At 41.2% G+C, this 20,310-nt stretch overlaps 1 long non-coding RNA gene and 1 other non-coding gene across 3 annotated transcripts; both read left to right on the top strand.

Moving 5' to 3' along the window:
- Nucleotides 1-5,813: 5,813 nt before the first annotated feature.
- On the top strand, nt 5,814-6,311 carry lncRNA:CR46211 (long non-coding RNA:CR46211). 2 transcript variants are annotated; one of them, NR_133530.1, is made up of 2 exons: nt 5,814-5,943; nt 5,997-6,311. It is a non-coding gene; the product is annotated as a long non-coding RNA:CR46211 (long non-coding RNA). The 2 variants fall into 2 exon arrangements; NR_133531.1 differs by having other exon boundaries at nt 5,842-5,943.
- mir-985 (mir-985 stem loop) lies at nt 6,106-6,191 on the top strand. The gene has a single exon (NR_047823.1). It is a non-coding gene; the product is annotated as a mir-985 precursor RNA (primary transcript).
- Nucleotides 6,312-20,310: the final 13,999 nt, after the last annotated feature.

Raw genomic sequence — 20,310 nt, 5'->3', positions numbered from 1 at the left:
CTGCCAGCGATGTCATACATTTCCGCGCACACCACATTTGCCAGCGTCGCTCTACACTTGGCAAAATAAGGGGTTAACTTTGCTGGACTTTCAGGGAACTGAATTAAGGCAAAGACTCTAAGTAGTTACGTTGTGTTTTAACATTTTAATACATTTAATAACAATATATGATATCGAAGTGGATAACAGACGACTTTTTTTTTATCAGTAACTTTAGAAGTTAATAAGTAACAAATATAACACATATAAAACAAAAATTTAGTAATTGGGCCAACAAAATATTAACAAAGTATTATAAAAATCATAAAAGAGATGCTAATTTATAAGTACCTAAGATCTTAGTTTAAAAACCATCTTTCTAAGCATTAGTACTAAATCTTAATCTATATTGAATACTTTGAATAAAGCAACTATGTTTCGTATTTAGCTTAACCAAACTCCAAAAAAAACTGTAAAACACAAGTTGGTAATATACTTTCTAAAACTACTACCAATTCCGTTCTTAATTAAATTGCAGCTATTTCTAGCACTTATTTCTTGCAGTGCTGCAGCACGAGGCACAAGAGCCGTCTACATCGAAGATGGTGCAAGTTGCCCCCGCTCCGTCGCCTAAGTGCCACCAAACTACGAAACTACGAAAACTACCAAACTACCGAGCTCCACAGCGAATACCACCCACTCCATTTTAGCCATCATCGATTACTCGCAGCATACACATCTATCGTATTTTTAGCTGGTGTTGATGTGTTCAATTAAAGAACCGTGGATGCTGCCTACAACAATTAGATTGCGGTGCGTTTAGTTAGTGCGAGTGCGATGCGATGTCAGACTGAAAATGGTTGGTTTGGGTACATCTATTCTATATTCTATTCTATATTCTATTCTATATACTCTTCCTTTTGTTTTGTTTTGCTTTTGTGGGCGGTTGGGGTCTTATTTTCGGTTGGATTTTGGGTGGCGTCAGCGGGGGAAAACGTTTCTGCAAGGTGTCGACACCTCGAGAAATTAGTTGTCAAATGCTTTTCACCGATTTCGTGGTGACAGACGGCTTTTACCAAAGTGTCGCCACGTCTCGGCAACTTGGAGCAACCCCCCCCCCCACACCTTTTCCATTTTGGCCGTGAATCACCAGCAATTGACATCGAACGCGACTTTCAATTTGTCTGTGTGTTAATAGCATATGAATTTATGATTTGACGCTGTGTGTTTGGAAAACATTCCATTGCCATGCCATCTTGTCAATATAATCAATTTAATATCGAATTTTTTTCCATTAGTCACAGTCGCCGATTTTAGACGTGTCGTCGCATTCATATATCCACATCGGACATATATACATACACATTGTTGTTTCGTTCAAATCGACATGTGTGCGTTTCGGACTACGAGTATGATGTACTCGAACTTTAAAAATATTCCTACTAGAATGCCATGGGACTTGGCATCGGAATCGGGAAACAGAATCAGAATGGGATACGGATTCGGATTCAGACTGGGGACCACCAATTGCGAAGTTTGCCGTCGAGCGTCTGAATAAATACATAAACCGGTCAATCCGAACTGCGTGCGGTTTCTTTCGACTTTATGACCCCTGGACTACATACATACATACATACATATATATACATATATACGGATTCCCCCTAAAAGTTCCAACCATACCCCTTCTTGGTGGTCTGTTTTAGCTATGCGGCGCGATCCATACGATACAATATACGATTCGATTCGATCCGATCCGATTATTATTGAGCCAGATATACATATTTGCAAACGGATCGACTGGACATTATTTCCAGCGAATCCGAATCGGTCGGCTACTCCAGACCGTGACTCTTTGGACACATGGGTGTAAAATCAATCGACGGCCGGCCCCTTCTGATATATTTCAGTTTTTAGTCACGAACAGATGTATTTTTGGATACAACTTGCGACCCCAACGGAAAAAATCCTGCCGCCTGCAGTTCGCATTTGTGCAATTGTGTAATGCAATCGGTGCATTCAATTATGTTACAAAAGCGCGAGTTTCCCTCGCAAAATATTTCTACGATCTCTGGTTTCGGTTTCATTGAAATGGCAAATACGACCCTGTTCCCCAATTAATATTTCGAACAAAAAAAAAAAAAAGCCGCCTGAAAAATGCACTTGGCTTGTTTTAATTGAAATGCACCTGTTATGTGAGAAATATATGCTATATGCGTAAATGGTAAATAAATGTGTAAATGATTCTTTTCAGAAAAAAAAAAAATATTTGAATAATATTGTATTTCAATAAAGTCAAATATAATATATCTATTGGATGCTTTTCTGTATGCTTACAAATATGAAATACGTTTTATTAAATTTAACACCCAACATTTGATAGAATTAGTCAACATTAAGTATGAACTAGAATGTAGATTCTATTTAGTGTGGCAATATTATTGTACTACAATAAAAGATATTGACGCAAAATGCGAAATGACTGTGGCAAAATATCCCTCACCCGATTCAAGGACTCTCTGTCAGAAAACGACACTTTCGCAAATTGATACAATGCCATTTGCATTTGCCAAACGGATACCCCTTTGCGGAAAGTGTTTTTCCGGACCAGGGGGGGGGGGGGGCTGGGAAAAATGGGAAAATGTGCTGTTGATACTTGTCGGTTGTATTGTGTTGGAAATTGATTCTTAAACGCTGTGAAGAATGATGCGAGATTGACTCGGTCCCCGGTCTCCGGTCCTCTGTGCTCTCTGCAGCCAACCCCTAACCCAAAGACCAGGATGATGAACGGATGCTGCCGGAAAGCAATATTTTCCTGGGGGGATGGTGTAACCAGTGGGTGGCTTATGGGTAGGGGGAATGTTACTACTACTCTTGCTGCTCGAAGCCCATTAAACGGCATCAAAAAAAAAGAAAAAGAAATTTTAAATGCCAGTGTAAAAATGTGTTGGTTAAAGGCTACAGATACAGATTCAGATACAGATACAGATACGGATACGGATACCGATGCGGATGCGGATACAGATACAGATACGAATACATATTGGCAAAAGGAAAACAATGTGGAAAAAGTGACCACAACAACATGGGCCACGGGTCCAACCGCAGCCCACCCCTTTTTCGCAAGCTCAAAAATATACGTTAAATATATGTATGTACATAAACGAGTTGCAGATGGGGATGCCGATATGGATACGGATACGTACAGATGTCGAGAGTCTTAAATTGCATTAACTCATTTAATGATGTTCAAATTGAGGCTGCTGCCGCAGTGGGTGGCCTGTTGGTGGCGCCTCCCCGGCTCTTTTGTCCCGCCCACTTGGGCCCAAAAATCTCACGCCACTTTGTCACACCAGTGTGCCGTGCGGTGGCACACAACCCCTAGTCCACCCCCTCCCCCTCCTCTTAGTACTACTACGGCCGGCGAAAAATGGGAACTTGGATCAGGGGAGTGGGGGAGGGGGAGGGGGAGGGGGGGGGAAACTGGCATCGGCATCACTTTAAATTGCTGCTGTCAAAGCGACAAAGTGTGAGTATGAGCACCAGATTCTCGATGTTCGCGGGGTATTACGGGGTGTTCCTTGTGTGCTTTTTTGGGCACCAGCGGGAGTGGTAAACTATTTGTCATGCCTGTCATACTCTCGTACATCTTTGTCAACACTATTTAGAAGTTTAATAAATTTTCACTTTGTTGAAAAACAGAAAGGGAAAGCGATTGTGGGGTGGTGAGAGGGGGGTAGGGGAAGGGAATCTGGGGGATGTGAGGCGCCGTTCCGGATTTTAATAACAAGTGAGGCCTGACATCACGCTGCTGTGATAACTCATTCTGCTCATTTCGCAGGTTGAGCAAAGTCGCAGTTTCATTTCACATTAATGACAAAAGGTTCCCAAAAAAATAAGAGGGTGAAATAAAGTTGTCAAAAAGTTAAATAATTTTAAACATACTTGTATAGAACACCTAAAATTAGATAATACAAAGTAGGACTAATGGAACTTAACTAGATTGATAGATCTTAGATATTTATAAATTAATAAAATAAACAAATTATACAAAGCTAAGCCGATATGTAAATGAATTATATTATAAACAAAATATTATCCTATGTTATAATAAACATAACTCCAGAACACATAGGTTCATTTATAAATTTGCCCTCTAAATTGTATGTCTATTATATTATTGTTAACGATTTCTATTAATATTTATGGTGGCATCCATAAAATATTCAATCCTTAAATAATTGACATAATTCATACACCCACATACTATTTTTCCTGCTAAAAATTAAAAACATTTTCTTTATGAACATACACCCCGAAAAGTTGTGTATAAATGTTATGCACCTGTAAAATGACTTTCGATTTCCGTATGCAGATACAATATTTGGCTAATAAATATAAGATCTCGCAACGTGATAAAATCATAATTGCCACCACCAGTTTTGCCAAATTGTGGCACCTGGAAAAACTCAATCAGCCGGTCATCATAAATTTATGAGAACTAAATTAAATTATTCAATCAGTTGCCAATCGCAATACCCCAACTTCCTGCGCTGCTCCCCGTATTATTACCTTTGTTAGCCAGAGTGTGTGCCACATTCCTTCCTTCTTTTTTTTTTCATATTTTTTTTTTTTTTTTTTTTATCCGTGGCATCAGAGGGCAAAATCTGCGTGAGAGTGTGTTTCGATTCCGGAGGGAGGTGAAAAGTGAGCCCGTACTGTAGTAGCACTAAATGTGTGGATTCCCCTCGTGTTATCCCGATGTTGTTCCTGTTGCTGGTGTTGCTGCTGATGTTGCTGGTGTCGTGTGTATGCAAATGTTTGACAGTGTCGCTTTATTGTTCCGCTCCGTTCCATTTGGTTTGGCACTTGGTCGTCGGAGATGGAGTTGTTGCATTTGGTATGGGCAAGTAAGTGGCAGAACCACTTGCTTTACTGGGCCGGAGCCGGGACCGGAGCCGTTGTCGTCGCCGTCGCCGTTGCCGTTGCCGTTCCTGTTGCCTGGACGTAGTAGATGTGCCTCGCTTAGTTGTGGAAAGTCACGCTGCCATATTGCGTGTTTTGATTGATGGATAAGCGCGATATTTGTTTTGCAAACACTTGACAGGAGGCTTGATTAAAAAACTTCACTGCTCACATGGGACTTGGGTACCGAGTAACTCCTCGGTTATTTGAAACAGCCGGCAAAAACCACCTCATTCTCGACGACATTTACGGGCGTGTCCCAGGACCAGCCCACCCGAATACAGTATACAGTATACAGTATACAGTATTACAATATACAATATACAATATACGAATGCGAATGCGAACGAGCCGAACAGACCCATCTGATTCCCGGAGGGGCGGATACCAGGAACAATTACCAGAGGGCGGCAGATACAATTTACATGGCTCTTACGCCTGTTCCTGATTTCTTGTCGCTATTTATTTCACAACCTTTGTTGAACATGCAAATTACCATTAATGAAATTGTCGAAACGGGCCACGACGGTACTTTGCACAATCTTTCTTCCTGTCAGATATGTCATCGCTACTTCTGCCTGGCTTAAACGCACGAAATTCAAGCGTTGATTAATCGAATATTCATAAACCCACCGGATTCCATTGCTTTACTTGGATAACTTTATTTCTGCGATGACATACGAGGCATTGCGTTCATTTTGGCCACATTTGCTGTCTTGCCAAACGCAGAATGGTTGACAGATGTTCCCTGGTCACCGTGAGTGGGCAAATATGCATATCTGTGATTTGGTAACTTGGTCACATTGGTTTTTGTGATTATACCCCCCAAGCAAACATAGTAGGCGGGCAATGAAATATCAAGCGTTTGAAACAAATTTTGTAATGCTGTTCAGTATGAAAATCATTGCCGTTCGGAAAGCAACTAAGTAAATTATCGTAAAATAAAATTTTATTTTCGATGGCCCAGTTTATTAGTGAATTGTGTGTAATCAAAAGCTGGTAAAAATGTGTAAGTTCATAGTGATTGAAACATACTAATACTATAATTTCAGATGTCCCCAATTAGATGTTACCCCTCAGGATAAACTTGAAATCCCAATTGGCATGACTGGAGTTTTGATGGCCTCAAATCATGGCGTCCATGCTTTTATAATTATATTATATATAATAGCACTGCTGGCTCATTGGTACATTTCATAAGTACCTTATCAAATGTTCCAATGGTCGGGCAGAGCTATTATTTGTCCATGTTTTGGACTAGAAGTAATACTAAGAAGACAAAATCTGCCAGTTACCATTCTCACTATGTAACAATTGGAACAAAAATGTTAAATGTTAAACAAGAATGTTAAACAAGCCGATTACTTAATTAAATTAGAAAATATTTAACAAATGTTTTGACCATAACCGTTTTATATCGAACATAAACTATCTATTTATGTTGCATTTAATGCCGGTAAACATAAAAGCCAAAAGCTAAATAGGGCTAGAATTCATCGACTTGAATTCTTAAGGGAGGCCCAGTTGGGGATAATTTACTTGTGGGCTTCTATGGCCTCATATATATGTGGGGGCACCGGCACCACATATATATTATATTCAGTGAAATCATTAAGGTGGCTACCGACCTCGGTGCGGTAATGGATTGGATATTTGTAACCCGCAATTACGATAACTGCATAATGGTATATTTATCATGAACGGCTTGCTAATCAATGTGGTTGGGGGTATTCCTTTTTCCATTTTTCCATTTTTTTTTTTTTGGTTGGAAGTGGAAGCGGCAGTGCGTTGGGTGAATGGGTTGAGGGTCAATCGGGTTCGACAAATGTCCCCCCGGCATTCTTTGTATTTATTTAGCACGAATAAAGATGTCATAAAAAACAAATTTCACTTTTATGTTTTGGCACGGCCAACGGGCGGAAAAGATTCATGGCCCAATCGAATTGGCCCTTAGCAGAAATCACAAATGGGTTGCTCTGATCAGGCAGCACTGAGCGAAAACGGTGTATTTAGCGGCATTAAATATTCTTTATAACTATAAAACTTTAAATACATAGAATATAGAAGAATAGAAAAGATGGTAAAGAGATATTAAAATGTATAAAAATTTTGATTCTGATTTATGACACAAATGCTTAAGCTAGGTATTTGTCGTTCCTCTTGTAAGCCCTTTTCCATATAACTTGAAGTCACTTCTTATTATTCTCTGTGCATTAAACGAGTGTGATGCTACCAGCGATGATGCCCAATTTCAAAGGACTCGCACACTGAAATTAGCAGCTACGGGGCAGGCTCAAAGGGTTGGCCTCATATACATTTTGCAGAATCGAGATCCCCGAGGAGTGGAGTGAGTCCTTGCCCCTTTTCATGTTGATGTTGTCACCCTTGTGACGGTGGGCTGCTTACATATAGCCTCGGACCAGGGCACTCTTTACCGCCTCCAGAAATCCACATCCACATCCACATCCACATCCACTTTCACTTTCACTGCCCAGTTTCGGATGGAGAAGGGTTGGGCCGGGCTTAAATGATTTGTCGCCTTTTACGCGAGCGATTACCACATTATAGGCTAAAAGCGCTCCTTATATCGGAAAACACTTTCGTTTATTGCAGCCGTGCTCGGGGTATTTGCCGTATTCCCACTTGTATTGCGACCGGAAAAAAGGCGAAAAGGAGGGTAGCCGAGTTGTCCGTATCCGGAATCCGGAATTCCCGGGCTCCTGGGCTTACGGGTTCTCAGGCAACGGCACGGGCACGGGCACGGGCACCCTTCCCTGACTTCCAAGTGGGCGGGCATTGCGACACATTCGCCCCCATTTCCCATCGGATTCATAAATAATATGCCAACCGCCTTTCCTGCATAAACAACTACTAAAGCCCATCGTACACGAATTCAATTTGGTCCTGGAACTGGAGATGGAGCTGGAGCTGGTGCTGAGCCCGCCGTCTGATCCTGAGCCCTTTTTTCCGCAGTTCCGCTAATGAGTTTCTACGCAATTTCGTGTGCCGGAATTATGAAAGGCCGAAACACAAATTATAATTTATACACTGAGCGAATTGGGCCGATAAATTGTACCTACAATTTATTCAGCTCATTTTAAATGGCTAAAATTTTACTATTAAATATTAGTAATGCAGCTACTTAAGTTATTTATATTTATAAATATGCTATTCCAATATTAAATATATAACATATAAAATATTTTTGAATTTATTATTTCTCATATCCTAATTTAAATGACACTTTAAAGGAAATTCTCAGAAATATATGTATTCACGTAGCTTTTTTTCGAACTGGATCACAAGTAGGCGTTGATTTTTACTTTCTTCTAATTTCATATTACTTTTTAACTTTCATTTTCAATCTGGAGCGCATTGAATCATTTATTTTATACGGATAAAAATAGTCTTAATAATCAAATCTGAATCCATGAGTCGCATGCAGGACAAGAGCGATGTCCCTTGAGGGCTTCTATATAAGCTCTTCGTTTCCAGGAAAATTCTTATACTAATCGACATTTCTTACACAATATATACAGAAGTAGTTTATTCTTCTCGCTGTGCAGTCGGCGTTTTTTATTGTATCCTTTACTGGTAGAGTTGAAAGTTTAATAGTCGAGGAACTCAACTATAGAGTTCTCTCTTGTTTGTTGGCAATTGAAAAAAAAACAACTTGAATATTTTTTATAATTTATTTACATATTTATTTATATTTAGCAATATCCAGATTCGTTTTTGGCCATGTTAAAAAACTTAAGAAAGTATCAAGGGATAGGCCTCAGCTTGTTGTTCGTTCCCAGGGAATTGTCACTGATCCGATTCGTGAAGACCCACTTACATATCTGATTTGTCATTGTCCTGATCGAAAGCCAGCGAAAACGGTGGCATCATATTACACTTTGTCGCGGAACCTGCTCGTTTCCATTATGAGTATCCACTATCCGCAGCTCAAGACACTAACAAATGGGACCACCATTCGGTTGACTTCTGCTGCAACTGTTGCATTTCGCAGATAAGATTGGTACTCGCTACATTTGCGGACATTACTTTGATGAGTTTTGAGGTAGAGCAGAAACGTGGCCACTTCGTTTTGGTAGAAGCCAAAATATAATTGAGCTAAACTATAAAAATACTTTATATTTAACAGCAAAATATGTATCTGATGGCTTAGTTAACAAAACCTTAAAGTGAATATACTTAAACAAACACTTCATAAAGACAAGATTCCATTGCAAGGATCTAGAGATCGGGAAACACTAAGGGTATTCCCTAGTTTGCTGGTTTGATGTTCTTTTTGTCAAGATCTTGGTTGTCGATTCGTGTGGCTGGGGTGTCCATGAAGCGCTTTAAGGCCGACTTCATCTTCTTTCTTCTTCTGTTGCCCAAGCTCCTGGTCTTGGATGCGGATTTGGAAGCTGGTCGTGAGCGGGTCAAATTTCAAGACAGTGAGCATTCATTGTTCGGCAACTGGGCGACAATGGAGACAATATTCCTTTTATCTGGAGCAAGACCCTTTCAGTGATTGTCCGACAAATGGACAATGGGACAGATAGTCCACAGAAAGCTGAAAGACAGACAGACTGGGTAAATCATCATTGCCAGTGGGCCATAATGAGTTCGGTAGCCACAAATTGAAAGCCACATTCTATGCGGCACATCATCTCATCTCTCTGATGGTTAAAAACTATGTGCTGTGTGTGTGTGTTTGTGTGTGTGCTCATTTAATAACCTCAACAACCCCTCAATAAAAACATACCTATTTCCCGGGCCAGGGAAGCTCTCTTCGCTTTTTGGCCGCAAAATTGTTTTGTTTTATTGGTTTTGTCGATTTGCTTGGCGGGTGCCGAGTTGAAGAAATATGGTCAACGCTCGACGGATCAAGTTTGAGCTGGACTGACCGGAAGAGGACCAGAAATTTACGAAAGTCCTGTAAAAGTTCGTCTGAGGACAGCTGCTGGCAACAAATTGCTGATATGTCCAGAAGCGATGCCGCAAATTAGTGTGTTTAGTACGTGTGTGTCTGCAGCACTAACAAATTGAACTCATTTCGCTTACATTGCGATGATCACCGGAAAACAAATGGTCGCCGGACTGACGGAAGCCGGCCACACGTCCTGTCTGTCCCAAGGACCAGGAACCCCAGAGCCCCTAACCCAGAACCCACGACCCAACTGCGGACGCAGTAAACAGAGATCCAGAGAGTGGGGAGCAAGGTGTTGTCCTGTCCCGCACTAGTGCTTGTAAACATTGCCCCAGCCATTGATACACCGCAAGAAAGTTGTCAGATGTTAGATTCGGAATTTAATACACATATATCTTTTAAGTACTCGTCACTTGCCAATTATTCTTTCTTCTCTCTGGTTTTTGAGTACCAAAAAAATTTCTGAATAGTTCATAGATTTTTTCCCCAAGTGTTTGCTTGCGTGCTGGTCAAATATCCTCGGACTTCGCCGCACATCCTCGGACATTCAATGACAAAGAGACAAATGAGAGGCACGTAAGTTATTTGCTCGACTTGTCCCCCTGCCGAACTGACCATCATGCCACCATCCCCGTGCCGTCATCGAGGAAACGCCCTTTCGACATCGGACATCAGATGTTATGGTCATAAACAAAAGTGTTTTAATAACAAGGTTAATGACAAGTGGAATGCCGCTGTCGTTTTTACCAGCAAGCCCCGCAAGTAGTAGTAGTAGTGAAGTATTTGGTATTTAGTACGTGAGACTGGGAATTGTCTTAAGAAAGGACGCCGTAAGAAAACAACAAGAAGTAAATCTGTCCAACTTGTCCATTCGGAATGCCACCTCAAGTTCCATGGTCTCGTATCAAAATTTAATTATGTCAAATATCTCACACGTCAATGCAACTGGGACTTGGTACTCTGAACTCCAGACTCCAAGCGCCAAGCTTCAAACTCCAAACTCCGAACTGACCGAAGCGCACACAATGGAAAGCCACAGACAGACTGGGACGAACAGAAAGAGCGGAAAAAAAGGGGGGGGGGCAGTAAAGGGGGAGTATAACAAAGTTCTTGCCACTTGCCACACTTGAGGCGAAAGTGGCAAGAAGCCACTGCCCATCCACTTCATAGATTATTAAAGCGAATTGCTACACAAGGCATATAATTCTTATTTCGTTAGTACAACTACCACCAGCACACGCTGATGCAATCAATTCATGCATAAACCCTTATGACTTTATACGCTTCACGCTTTCCCTCCACGCCGGAGAACGATCCGCTCTACCGCTCCGCTTTTCGGACACGAGACCTCAGCTCGAACTGAAGCCCATTCCCCAAATCCAAAAACCCAAAACTGAAAACCCAAACCAAAGTCACAAAAAAAAAAAAAAAAACAAACTGAAACCCAAGTCGAAAACCGAGACGACGGCTGTATCGACCGTAAGTCAGGGCAATATTTTACCATAATGTAACGGAAAATAGCCAAGACGTGGTCATTTGAAATATTTTATTTTATTTCGCTTCGGGGAAAAGGTGTAACGACAAAACGGACGGCAGCCGCAAAAGGCCACAGAAGGCCACGAATGCCAAGAAGACAATATATGACTCGTTACCTCTTAGATAGATAGATACTTGCTTACTTGTGGATACTCGTGGACCACACCACCGCCCATTCAAATGATTTTTCGACCATATTCGCCCATCGTTGGCAACAAACGAATGGCTGCAAACTCAAACATGTGCTTGAGTTCACTCGCTTTGGGCAAGTCGCAATCTTAAAGAGCCTAATGGATCATCCACAGCCGCCGATGGGAGGAAACTACTTGCACTTCAAGAAGCCCATTGCAGTGCCATTTCAAGAGCATAACTTGAAAATCTTGTCCTTTTTTGAAGGATCCCCATTCTTATTAACCAAGTCAAGCCACTAGAGTAGCAAGCACTTGCATAAAGCTATAAAAATATATTTAAAAAGTAGGCATATATTTAACATTAAACAATAAAAGCTACCTAAGAAGAACAACTATTGAAAGTATCTTAAGTCGTTTCTTTTTTTATGTCCAGTGTGATTATGTCCACTAGAGTAGTATCTTAAAAACCAGAACACATTAACAAATATTAAAAAAAACGGATTATCTTAAAAACCTGGACACATTGGTGTTTGGTATAGAGTTTCACCGAAATCATAGGTTTAGATGGATCGAATAAAAGCCCAAACATAATCGATACATTGAAATGGATGCGGTACGTGAAAGACTTGGCAATGGTATAACATATAAATATGCTGAATGAAAACTTTTGATAAACCGATTTCAATTTCAATTGAAAAATCTTCCACATGCTGGAATGCATTAGAGAGCTTCTGAGCTCCGTTACGTGACTAAATAAAATATAGAATTCAGAATCCTTCCATTCGGATGCGAGCGAACAAGGGGTCCCATTCAAGGATGCCCGATGTGTGCCATTTGATTCATGAGATCTGGAAAATATATATATATATATATAGGTATAGTATATGGAGTGGGGGATATGGGCAGGGGTCTTACGTGTTTATGAGTTCGTGTGCGGTGGAGGGTGTGTGTGTGTGCTGGTGTGTGCGTGTGTGTGTGTGCGAGTGTGTGTATGTCTGATTTGAAATTATTGGCTGCTCCCACGGGTGTCGTAAGCTCGGACGGAACGTTAAGCTCGGTTTCTGCATAGTTAGCCCGAAGGACCGAGTCCTGCAGCATGTCCTTTTCTTCTTCCGTTTTTTTTTTCGTTTCCAGCAGCTTTTTATCTTATTGGATTGTCGGACTGACCACAGATTGCCAAGGCCTCGCCCTGCCGCATATTACTCAGAAAAAACGTGAAGCAGAATACAGGCCATTTTAAATTCCGTGAGCAGCTGCCAAATAAACGCGATTGATCGTTAAAGTGTATGCCGGGAATCGAAGCTAGTGGTGGGCACTATATTTTATGGTTCTTAAATTGAAATAAATGCTGTCCGAATCGTTCTCATAAATTTCATTTGGTTTTAAAATAAAAAGAAAACGTGATTAAGGGTTGTGCACTTTCAGGAGACTTTCGTCTTCTCAGTTTTAGGGTGAGTCCTCTCGAAAGGAGGTCAGTATACATATAAGTCGGAAATGGCTTAGCAAAATGAGATTTATATGCATACTTCTTGAATATGTTTCCTCTCAACTTTAATTAGTAATATTTCGTTATAAATTCTACACTATTTCATTACTATAACTATTAAGCATAAAACCGTTTAGCTGCGTGCCGCTTGTTTTCGACCCACATTTCAGTTGTAAAGATGTCCATATAGGAAAGATTTTAAATTACCCAATACAAGCCGCCTGTTTTGTCGCCCAAAATGTCGAGCACTTCAGTCGGCATTCCATACTGCCACTCAAAAGTCGAGACAATTGCGTTCGGGCCGGGACCGTCAAAGTCAACAAACGGTGACAATTTAAAGAATCGCCACACACATATACCATGCACCATATGTCGCATACCATATATATATATATATATATATTTATCCAAACCATTTTAGCCCGATTTCGAGTGCGATTACGACTCTAGACAGTGCTGACAGGTGACAGAATTAGCCTTGAACACGCCGTGGAGGTATTTCTTTTTGTTTCTTTCTTTTCGGCCGTGTCACCTCAACCAATTTTTGTCTTTGCCTCGGCTCCGAAACTGAATCGAATCTCTAATGGCCAGGCCAACTGGCTCGTCAACGCCACCAGCAACGAGGAATCGAGGCATTTTTTTTTTTTTTTGCCCCCACTCCATGGATGACAATGACAACGTTAGTAATCGCGTTTCTGTCACAGAAGTTAAACGACATCGCGTTTGACAGATAAATTGACACGATCAAGTGCGACCCAGCCGAAAAAGTACGAGATATTTATCCACATTAAGGTGGATTAGGCAAAATGGCAACATCACTGCTGGAATTCCCATTAAGACGACTTGACAGACTGGGCAAGAGAACAATTGTGCGATGCTTTTGTTTCGAATTACATTTAAACATTTGAAGTGCTGTGCAAATGTGTGGCACACTTTTTTGTGACAGTGTAAAGTGTAAAATGCGAAATCGTATAAATTTTAACCAAATAGCTTAAGTTAGCGATATTTAGCCCCTGACATTTGAGAAGATTCGGCGTTGGCTCGGTCATTTGGTAATTGGCGCCAAATGTGTTATTTTTAAAGACTGCCGTTTACCAGAGTCTGCATTGTAAAAGTTTGGTGGAGTAATTGGCGCTAAACCGCCTACAAATCATCACAAAAATGTGACGAAATAAAATAAACAAACTGTCAAATGTCAAGACACTACCATAAACATTTACAACACAACCCTTCCATGCCCCTCCATCTGTGTCTGAACGAGATATTCTGATGCCGATGCCGTTGCTATTGCCATTGGCGCCCGTACATTGCATGGCATTTGTCGAGAGGCCCCCATATATCGCCCCCATTCCAGCCGTGGATCCCCGAAAATGCGGAGCATATTGGAGGTGCAGGGATAGGGCCTTACCACCATCAGCCGCTGAGCATATCCGCCTGGCTTGTCTCCGTCTTCGTCTCCGTCGCCGGCACTAATGCACCCAAGGCGTCGAGCACAGATGTCTGCACTGAGAGAAAAGCAAATGGAGCAATGAAATATCTCGCCTTAAAGTACAAAGTATCTAATACTATACTATTAAAGTGCCCAATAAGATTTATTTCAATCTGTTAAATATTCAAAACATATATCTTTAAAGACTCAGAGATGTAGCCTCAAAACGCAATTAGCAAATTTATAGAAACAACATGTTTATATGCCTAGAAAATCAGGAATGTGTTTATAAAACCACATCAAATGACTGTAAAATGCCTATCGTATAAAGAAGCTAATCCTCTTAAGGATATCATTATGCATTTTTGTGATAATGATAATGATGGAATCAAGTTGAACTAATACGTATATGTCTGACAATATATTGAGTATTTGATATGACATAACATCTAGTATAGATCAATAAGTGATTATAGTACCAACATGCTCGTTATTGGTATGAAAACTAGCATTGGTATGCGTATGCATTAGCACCTAGAACAGGCGTACCTTTTTTTTTTTGCTCAGTGCACTAATTTGTGTATAGTTTCTCATCCGGACGGGAGAATGCGACTCCGCCAGATGCCGTTAGTGAGTCCCCGGGCTGGATCTGCGGAGACAATGCATACGGAGTATAAACGATGGGATGCGATGCGGTGCATCCCACCCACTGAAGAGTGGAAAGTCAAATGTCTGGCACTGGCTGTGTGGCACCTCAGAACGAGGATGGCTGGGCTGTCGTTGTAGTTGTATCTCGTGGCTGCCATATTTCGAAACCTCCGTGTTTTGCTGCCTTCGCCGCAGACGTGTAGCACACACATAAAAGATTGAAATTTGTCCCAGGAGCATTGAAAATTTACAATTTAATTTGCAGATGGCTTTGCTGCTGCTAACTGCTTGCTGCTTGCTGCTTACCCGTAAAATGGCACATCCAACAAATTCCGACTTTTAGACATCAATGTCCGGCCCGTTCCGCTCTAGTTTGTATGCATGCAGCCGAAAAGGCAGGCGCCCAGATTAATTCACATATAAAACTTGAGGTTGTTGTTGTCTTGAATTTTTCGGCCAAGCCACTGGCTTTAACCGACATGGCAGCACAACAGTCTGTGACCTTATGATTGAGGAGATGGAGCAGAAGGAGGAAAGGCACAAGCAGCAAGGGGATTCTTTCACATGTCACCATTCCAGGGAAGTCAATATCCGAGTCCTTGTTAAGTATCTGGCATCGTTATCCGCTTAATTACGATAATCATTCATCAATGTGACATTTGCGTTTGACAGAACCGAGCTGAATCACGGCCATGATTAATTCCGCATCTCGCCGAATAATTCGCAACTATTCCGATGGATTTCCAAAAATTGTCAGCTCATGTGGGTGTTGGTGTTACAATTTGTTGGATACATTTCCCAAAAGCATTAATTGTTCGAAGGGGGAAGAATTTGGCAAGTAGTCAAAGAGTCAGAAAGTCGTCAGTGGTTGAGTAACCACATATGTAGTGTCCGGCTGAAAACTCAGGGGAGTTGTGCCCCACTGCAACTCAAGTGGATCGCCAGAAAATCGTAGCAAAACACCAAAAGACGTTAGTATATTACAGCGCATTTGATGCAACATCGCGATGGCGATGGCGATGGCGATTGCGATGGCAACACGGTGGCGAATACGAATACAATCGAATAGAGGCAACGCAATCGATGTGTGTGCCAACTGACCAGGCCAGGAAAGGGTGTTGGCCAACCGTTATTGGCGTGATATATGAAATGAGCGACTTTTTATTGAACCCATGACAACTACTTAATGGAATAAACGTACTTTCTTACAACATAAATGCCATCTTAGTCGGTCCACTTACTTAGTTACATACAATATACAATGTACAACAGATACAAGACATATTGTGCAAGTAATTCAAAAGACAGTTAATTAGATACATGGCCTAGGGTCTGTCATTTGCTCCTTAAACGATGCTAAATATTGTTTACTTTCGCGGCACATGATCCATCATCATCTTGTTAGCCAACCGGTGGCTTCTGGCTAACTTATATATATGTATATATATAGGTATGCAAATATAATTTAGTGGAAATTGGCTGTCCTTTAATGCGCAATAAACGACTTATTTAACACTTGGGCGATGCAAATTATGAAATTCATTTAGGGAAAAGTCGAGCGAGCACACAGCCAGGGAACTTCAAAGGCTGGCTGCAACCAGCAACGATGAGGACAACAACGACGAGGACAACGCACATTTACATATGCAAATTAGCTCAACGCAGAGGACTCAACTCCGCTACAACAACAACAAAAAAAAAAAAAAATAAGAAAAATATGAATATAACAACAACGAAAATTCGCTACAAGGTAAGTGTGTGTACGTAAGTAAGTATATGCGCGAAATACCCTAGGGTTTTCAATCATTACTCAAATTATGATGGTTTAATTTGGGCGCTTTCGGAATCCGCAGTCATTAGCCCTGCCGCACCAGCACCAGCACATTCACATCCATATCCATACCCATACTCATACTCACACATTCGTATTCACATTCACATTCGCATCCACGGGGCATATGGGGTACCCGGGTACCCGACTTTATGGTCGGGGTGCATAATGTTCAATGCAATCAAAGGCCTGTTTGTTTTGCATATAAGATAGCGATCAAAATGTCAAGCCTCTGGCTCTGTAAACGAATCTGTCAATCGCAGCGTATATCTAGAACATTTGCCCGCCCTCCCCCCTCCCTCCCTTCCTTCCTTCTCAACACATTTTATTAACAATTTAAGCCTAATCGGTCAAGATTGCTGATAAATTAAGACAAGATGAAGCTTTAATTACAGGTCCTATTCAAATTGACAAGAGCAGAAGATATAACAGATACGCAAATGGGATAATACAAATGAAATGAATATCAAGTAAGAGAATCGTAACTCAAAAGTGATGGCTTCATCTAAACTAGCTGGTTCCTGGTTTTGGAATATAATGAAATGACCCCGAACTTAACCCTTTGTATTCACAGTGTCCCAATGCCTTATTAGCTTATCTGAAAGACAATATAAGTCGTGAAGTTAATTGTGGTAGGGGGACGGGGGGGATTGGAAAGAAAACGCTTTCAGCAATTTTGGTCTAATATGTAAAGTCTAAAGTCTGAAGTCCGGTGGACGGAAGTCGTTGGGTAGATAAACTGGACACCCGAGTGAAGAAACTGGAACTGGCTGTGCGATATAGTTGGTGATTCATGAATATTTAAACGTCACATTTGGTCGCACTTTTCACGATGCTCATTAATAAGACAAAGAAGAAGAAGAAGAAGAAGAAGGGGGCGGGCACCTAAAGAAGAAGAAGAAGAAAAACCGAGCGAAAAATGAAGAAAATGTGGCGATCATCGTTGGCTCGTTTCAGGCGTTACAGCGTTTTAGCGCTAAGTTTTCAGCGTTTTTCGGTTTGCGTTCGCGTTCGCGTTCGGATTGCGTTCCGTTCGTTTCTGGGGCAGTGAACAAGTGCCCTCTCTATGCACATGGACACATGGACAATCCACAACATCATCAGCACCATCGCCATCGCCATCGCCATCACCATGATGATGATGATGATGGCACGGTTGGACAACTGTGCGGCACTGGAGAGAAAAGTTTTCTTTGTCTCGGTTTCGGTTCGGTTTGGTTTGGTTTGCTTTGGCTTTTGCTTGGCTTGGCTTGGCTTGGCTTGGTTTCGGCTACTCGGACACACATGCATGTGCATCTGTTGAATATCTGACGGATCTGGACTGCACCACTTGGATATGCAAGATAGCGACGACGTCGTCGTGGTCGTCTGAGATACAAATACACATAGAGTGGTATACTTTGGTACCATCAAGTTGGATTTAATTTCATGCCGCAGTAGTTCGCGCATTCGTTTTACGCCGCAACATTTCCAACTAAACGGCAACGGGAGCGTCCAACGACTTTTAATTCGAACCACACGCTCGGCTCGGAATCGGCGCATAAACATAAGCCCACCACTTATAGGGATAGGGGAATAAGGGGGTGTACATACATACATACGTACTTCCAGCGAGGCATATTAACTTATGCATGAATACATAATCAGGAGCTCTACTACTTTGGCCCATGTTGTCAACCCCTCCATCAAAAGACACTCGTCGGGGTCTTTTGTGGATAATGACCTTCTTCTCAAGTTTCTCAAGAAACTTGCACTTGCACCAACGCAAGACTTTTGTCACCCATATATGGAGTTGCATATATTTATTGGCAGGTGCAGCCGCCACCCCCAACCACTTCTCTTCACGGTCCATAAATACAACATTATTCCTTATTATTATCATTTTTTTTTTTTAAGTAATTCTAAAAATTTACATTCGTAATCAGCCCAAGACATTCGCTCCCGGTTGACCAGAGAACTTCCAGAGAAACCACAAGAGCAAACAGCTATATGAATTGGAAAGGGGTTACTACAGCGACTCCTCTGCTGAGACGGACGCCACATAATTTGTTCTCATTACGTTTTCGTGATTTTTCGAATTATTCAAGAAATTAATCATTTACATCATTACCACATTATCAAACGGAGAGCTCCGAAACTTTTTGGCCCGCATGACTTTGCTGCTTTCGTATAAAAATTCGTTTTCCTTTGATATTCGGTCTCTGGGATTTTCGATTTGGTTTTGATTTTGATTTGGATTTTTTCCTTATTTTTTTTATTTTTTTTGGGTGGAGGCTGTCATCTGATGACCGAACGAACAAACTGGACAAGTAAATGATCTAACCACAGCGAAACAGACGACCCAGTGGGGGTTGTGGTCTGCGTCCAGTACAAATATGTATGTAAAAACTTTAATTGACAGGGGACCTTAGCATTCGAAGGCAATTCGATTATGTGCTACGGCGATGACTAATAATATCGTATCTGGTTGGCAGTCGCTATAAGTTTTATATGTAGCTTACAAATGAGGTTTAATCAAAGCCGAAAACTACTTTATCGAAACTCGCGCCGCACAATGGTGCACAAAGAAAAATCAAGTCAGAACCTTGAATTTGTATAATTACTCTTGGTTTCTTTTTATTCTTTTTTCAGCTTTGTGCTAGATATGTCTTCTAATTTCCTTTTCAACTTTAACAATATTTTCTTGATTTTAATTAATATTTCATGGCTAAAAAGTGCATTTGGGAACTGTTCTGCGTATTTGAAAGACAACAACAGCAACAACAACATCTTTTATTGTTTTCTCCTTCCTTTTTATGCAATATTTGACCACGCCCACCAATATTTGCGGCGCGTCCCTGTCGAAGGACATTTTTAATTAGCGCATTCACAGCGGGTAGAGTCTCTAGATTGAAATGCCTTCCGCAGCCGTTTTCGTGACCATGGCCGTGACCGTGGAACTCTTAAGCGGCGAAGAAGGTAGAAGAGACACAGGCATGGTCCCATGCCCTTCGGGTCTCTCTTCACTTAGAAAAATTAGCCAATACTTGCCCTTATTTCGGACTCATCGCTGAATTAAACACAATTTTAAGTTATATTTGAACTTGACATTTGAATCGATCATCACTCAACGAATCCAAAGAAGTAAGCATGCTTATATTTATAACCATTTAGCAGAATATGTAATTCGGCCCCACAATGGCCGAACATCAAGAAACGGATATGGCTTTTGGGAAGTATTCCTTGCAGACACCATAAATCAGAGCAGAGCATTGAAGGGCTATAACCGATCGCTGGAGCAACAGTATTTTTTTTTTTTTTAGTGTCTACTCTCGGATCTGCTATCTGCATTGGGCGTTTCCAACGGCTATGGCGGTGACGTCGTCCACCCCGATTCAGAGTGAT

Source organism: Drosophila melanogaster, chromosome X (assembly GCF_000001215.4).
Source record: "Drosophila melanogaster chromosome X".
NCBI classification, from domain to species: domain Eukaryota; kingdom Metazoa; phylum Arthropoda; class Insecta; order Diptera; family Drosophilidae; genus Drosophila; species Drosophila melanogaster.
The sequence above is the reverse complement of the archived record's forward strand: the minus strand, read 5'-3'. Positions and strand labels throughout refer to the sequence as shown.